Source organism: Pleurodeles waltl, chromosome 8 (genome assembly GCF_031143425.1).
Source record: "Pleurodeles waltl isolate 20211129_DDA chromosome 8, aPleWal1.hap1.20221129, whole genome shotgun sequence".
Lineage (NCBI taxonomy): Eukaryota > Metazoa > Chordata > Amphibia > Caudata > Salamandridae > Pleurodeles > Pleurodeles waltl.
Genome location: NC_090447.1, coordinates 458319498 through 458325497, shown reverse-complemented (window position 1 = coordinate 458325497; position 6000 = coordinate 458319498).

The following is a 6000-nucleotide window of genomic DNA, read 5'->3' as shown; positions in this document are numbered from 1 at the left end:
AGGTAGGCACTTCGCAAAAAACACCTCTGTTTTTTTCCAAAATTTAGGATGTGTCCACGTTGCGCTTTGGGGTGTTTCCTGTCGCCGGCGCTAGGCCTACCCACGCAAGTGAGGTATCATTTTTATCGGGAGACTTGGGGGAACGCTGGGTGGAAGGAAATTTGTAGCTCCTCTCAGATTCCAGAACTTTCTGCCACAGAAATGTGAGGGACATGTGTTTTTTTAGCCACATTTTGAGGTTTGCAAAGGATTCTGGGTAACAGAACCTGGTCCGAGCCCCGCAAGTCACCCCTCCTTGGATTCCCCTAGGTCTCTAGTTTTCAGAAATGCACAGGTTTGGTAGGTTTCCATAGGTGCCGGCTGAGCTAGAGGCCAAAATCTACAGGTAGGCACTTTGCAAAAAACACCTGTGTTTTTTTCCAAAATTTAGGATGTGTCCACGTTGCGCTTTGTGGTGTTTCCTGTCGCCGGCGCTAGGCCTACCCACGCAAGTGAGGTATCATTTTTATCGGGAGACTTGGGGGAACGCTGGGTGGAAGGAAATTTGTAGCTCCTCTCAGATTCCAGAACTTTCTGCCACAGAAATGTGAGGGACATGTGTTTTTTTAGCCAAATTTTGAGGTTTGCAAAGGATTCTGGGTAACAGAACCTGGTCCGAGCCCCGCAAGTCACCCCTCCTTGGATCCCCCTAGGTCTCTAGTTTTCAGAAATGCACTGGTTTGGTAGGTTTCCCTAGGTGGCGGCTGAGCTAGAGGCCAAAATCTACAGGTAGTCACTTTACTAAAAACAGCTCTGTTTTCTGTGATATGTCCACGTTGTGTTTTGGGGCATATCCTGTCGCGGGCGCTAGGCCTACCCACACAAGTGAGGTATCATTTTTATCGGGAGACGTGGGGGAACGCTGGGTGGAAGGAAATTTGTGGCTCCTCTCAGATTCCAGAACTTTCTGCCACAGAAATGTGAGGAACATGTGTTTTTTTAGCCAAATTTTGAGGTTTGCAAAGGATTCTGGGTAACAGAACCTGGTCCGAGCCACACAAGTCACCCCTCCTTGGATTCCCCTAGGTCTCTAGTTTTCAGAAATGCATAGGTTTGGTAGGTTTCCCTAGGTGGCGGCTGAGCTAGAGGCCAAAATCTACAGGTAGTCACTTTGCTAAAAACAGCTCTGTTTTCTGTGATATGTCCACGTTATGTTTTGGGGCATATCCTGTCGCGGGCGCTAGGCCTACCCACACAAGTGAGGTATCATTTTTATCGGGAGACGTGGGGGAACGCTGGGTGGAAGGAAATTTGTGGCTCCTCTCAGATTCCAGAACTTTCTGCCACAGAAATGTGAGGAACATGTGTTTTTTTAGCCAAATTTTGAGGTTTGCAAAGGATTCTGGGTAACAGAACCTGGTCCGAGCCCCGCAAGTCACCGCTCCTTGGATTCCCCTAGGTCTCTAGTTTTCAGAAATGCACAGGTTTGGTAGGTTTCCCTAGGTTGCGGCTGAGCTAGAGGCCAAAATCTACAGGTAGGCACTTCGCAAAAAACACCTCTGTTTTTTTCCAAAATTTAGGATGTGTCCACGTTGCGCTTTGGGGTGTTTCCTGTCGCTGGCGCTAGGCCTACCCACGCAAGTGAGGTATCATTTTTATCGGGAGACTTGGGGGAACGCTGGGTGGAAGGAAATTTGTAGCTCCTCTCAGATTCCAGAACTTTCTGCCACAGAAATGTGAGGAACATGTATTTTTTTAGCCAAATTTTGAGGTTTGCAAAGGATTCTGGGTAACAGAACCTGGTCCGAGTCCCGCAAGTCACCCCTCCTTGGATTCCCCTAGGTCTCTAGTTTTCAGAAATGCACAGGTTTGGTAGGTTTCCCTAGGTGGCGGCTGAGCTAGAGGCCAAAATCTACAGGTAGGCACTTCGCAAAAAACACCTCTGTTTTTTTCCAAAATTTAGGATGTGTCCTCGTTGCGCTTTGGGGTGTTTCCTGTCGCCGGCGCTAGGCCTACCCACGCAAGTGAGGTATCATTTTTATCGGGAGACTTGGGGGAACGCTGGGTGGAAGGAAATTTGTAGCTCCTCTCAGATTCCAGAACTTTCTGCCACAGAAATGTGAGGAACATGTATTTTTTTAGCCAAATTTTGAGGTTTGCAAAGGATTCTGGGTAACAGAACCTGGTCCGAGCCCCGCAAGTCACCCCTCCTTGCATTCCCCTAGGTCTCTAGTTTTCAGAAATGCACAGGTTTGGTAGGTTTCCCTAGGTGGCGGCTGAGCTAGAGGCCAAAATCTACAGGTAGGCACTTCGCAAAAAACACCTCTGTTTTTTTCCAAAATTTAGGATGTGTCCACGTTGCGCTTTGGGGTGTTTCCTGTCGCCGGCGCTAGGCCTACCCATGCAAGTGAGGTATCATTTTTATCGGGAGACTTGGGGGAATGCTGGGTGGAAGGAAATTTGTAGCTCCTCTCAGATTCCAGAACTTTCTGCCACAGAAATGTGAGGAACATGTGTTTTTTTAGCCAAATTTTGAGGTTTGCAAAGGATTCTGGGTAACAGAACCTGGTCCGAGCCCCGCAAGTCACCCCTCCTTGGATTCCCCTAGGTCTCTAGTTTTCAGAAATACACAGGTTTGGTAGGTTTCCCTAGGTGGCGGCTGAGCTAGAGGCCAAAATCTACAGGTAGGCACTTCGCAAAAAACACCTCTGTTTTTTTCCAAAATTTAGGATGTGTCCACGTTGCGCTTTGGGGTGTTTCCTGTCGCCGGTGCTAGGCCTACCCACGCAAGTGAGGTATCATTTTTATCGGGAGACTTGGGGGAACGCTGGGTGGAAGGAAATTTGTAGCTCCTCTCAGATTCCAGAACTTTCTGCCACAGAAATGTGAGGAACATGTGTTTTTTTAGCCAAATTTTGAGGTTTGCAAAGGATTCTGGGTAACAGAACCTGGTCCGAGCCCCGCAAGTCACCCCTCCTTGGATTCCCCTAGGTCTCTAGTTTTCAGAAATGCACAGGTTTGGTAGGTTTCCCTAGGTGCCGGCTGAGCTAGAGGCCAAAATCTACAGGTAGGCACTTCGCAAAAAACACCTCTGTTTTTTTCCAAAATTTAGGATGTGTCCACGTTGCGCTTTGGGGTGTTTCCTGTCGCCGGCGCTAGGCCTACCCACGCAAGTGAGGTATCATTTTTATCGGGAGACTTGGGGGAACGCTGGGTGGAAGGAAATTTGTAGCTCCTCTCAGATTCCAGAACTTTCTGCCACAGAAATGTGAGGGACATGTGTTTTTTTAGCCAAATTATGAGGTTTGCAAAGGATTCTGGGTAACAGAACCTGGTCCGAGCCCTGCAAGTCACCCCTCCTTGGATTCCCCTAGGTCTCTAGTTTTCAGAAATGCACAGGTTTGGTAGGTTTCCCTAGGTGCCGGCTGAGCTAGAGGCCAAAATCTACAGGTAGGCACTTCGCAAAAAACACCTCTGTTTTTTTCCAAAATTTAGGATGTGTCCACGTTGCGCTTTGGGGTGTTTCCTGTCGCCGGCGCTAGGCCTACCCACGCAAGTGAGGTATCATTTTTATCGGGAGACTTGGGGGAACGCTGGGTGGAAGGAAATTTGTAGCTCCTCTCAGATTCCAGAACTTTCTGCCACAGAAATGTGAGGAACATGTGTTTTTTTAGCCAAATTTTGAGGTTTGCAAAGGATTCTGGGTAACAGAACCTGGTCCGAGCCCCGCAAGTCACCCCTCCTTGGATTCCCCTAGGTCTCTAGTTTTCAGAAATGCACAGGTTTGGTAGGTTTCCCTAGGTGCCGGCTGAGCTAGAGGCCAAAATCTACAGGTAGGCACTTCGCAAAAAACACCTCTGTTTTTTTCCAAAATTTAGGATGTGTCCACGTTGCGCTTTGGGGTGTTTCCTGTCGCCGGCGCTAGGCCTACCCACGCAAGTGAGGTATCATTTTTATCGGGAGACTTGGGGGAACGCTGGGTGGAAGGAAATTTGTAGCTCCTCTCAGATTCCAGAACTTTCTGCCACAGAAATGTGAGGGACATGTGTTTTTTTAGCCAAATTATGAGGTTTGCAAAGGATTCTGGGTAACAGAACCTGGTCCGAGCCCCGCAAGTCACCCCTCCTTGGATTCCCCTAGGTCTCTAGTTTTCAGAAATGCACAGGTTTGGTAGGTTTCCCTAGGTGCCGGCTGAGCTAGAGGCCAAAATCTACAGGTAGGCACTTCGCAAAAAACACCTCTGTTTTTTTCCAAAATTTAGGATGTGTCCACGTTGCGCTTTGGGGTGTTTCCTGTCGCCGGCGCTAGGCCTACCCACGCAAGTGAGGTATCATTTTTATCGGGAGACTTGGGGGAACGCTGGGTGGAAGGAAATTTGTAGCTCCTCTCAGATTCCAGAACTTTCTGGCACAGAAATGTGAGGGACATGTGTTTTTTTAGCCAAATTTTGAGGTTTGCAAAGGATTCTGGGTAACAGAACCTGGTCCAAGCCCCGCAAGTCACCCCTCCTTGGATTCCCCTAGGTCTCTAGTTTTCAGAAATGCACAGGTTTGGTAGGTTTCCCTAGGTGCCGGCTGAGCTAGAGGCCAAAATCTACAGGTAGGCACTTCGCAAAAAACATCTCTGTTTCTTTCCAAAATTTAGGATGTGTCCACGTTGCGCTTTGTGGTGTTTCCTGTCGCCGGCGCTAGGCCTACCCACGCAAGTGAGGTATCATTTTTATCGGGAGACTTGGGGGAACGCTGGGTGGAAGGAAATTTGTAGCTCCTCTCAGATTCCAGAACTTTCTGCCACAGAAATGTGAGGGACATGTGTTTTTTTAGCCAAATTTTGAGGTTTGCAAAGGATTCTGGGTAACAGAACCTGGTCCGAGCCCCGCAAGTCACCCCTCCTTGGATCCCCCTAGGTCTCTAGTTTTCAGAAATGCACAGGTTTGGTAGGTTTCCCTAGGTGGCGGCTGAGCTAGAGGCCAAAATCCACAGGTAGTCACTTTGCTAAAAACAGCTCTGTTTTCTGTGATATGTCCACGTTGTGTTTTGGGGCATATCCTGTCGCGGGCGCTAGGCCTACCCACACAAGTGAGGTATCATTTTTATCGGGAGACGTGGGGGAACGCTGGGTGGAAGGAAATTTGTGGCTCCTCTCAGATTCCAGAACTTTCTGCCACAGAAATGTGAGGAACATGTGTTTGTTTAGCCAAATTTTGAGGTTTGCAAAGGATTCTGGGTAACAGAACCTGGTCCGAGCCACACAAGTCACCCCTCCTTGGATTCCCCTAGGTCTCTAGTTTTCAGAAATGCATATGTTTGGTAGGTTTCCCTAGGTGGCGGCTGAGCTAGAGGCCAAAATCTACAGGTAGTCACTTTGCTAAAAACAGCTCTGTTTTCTGTGATATGTCCACGTTGTGTTTTGGGGCATATCCTGTCGCGGGCGCTAGGCCTACCCACACAAGTGAGGTATCATTTTTATCGGGAGACGTGGGGGAACGCTGGGTGGAAGGAAATTTGTGGCTCCTCTCAGATTCCGGAACTTTCTGCCACAGAAATGTGAGGAACATGTGTTTTTTTAGCCAAATTTTGAGGTTTGCAAAGGATTCTGGGTAACAGAACCTGGTCCGAGCCCCGCAAGTCACCCCTCCTTGGATCCCCCTAGGTCTCTAGTTTTCAGAAATGCACAGGTTTGGTAGGTTTCCCTAGGTGGCGGCTGAGCTAGAGGCCAAAATCTACAGGTAGTCACTTTGCTAAAAACAGCTCTGTTTTCTGTGATATGTCCACGTTGTGTTTTGGGGCATATCCTGTCGCGGGCGCTAGGCCTACCCACACAAGTGAGGTATCATTTTTATCGGGAGACGTCGGGGAACGCTGGGTGGAAGGAAATTTGTGGCTCCTCTCAGATTCCAGAACTTTCTGCCACAGAAATGTGAGGAACATGTGTTTTTTTAGCCAAATTTTGAGGTTTGCAAAGGATTCTGGGTAACAGAGCCTGGTCCGAGCCCCGCAAGTCACCCCTCCTTGGATCCCC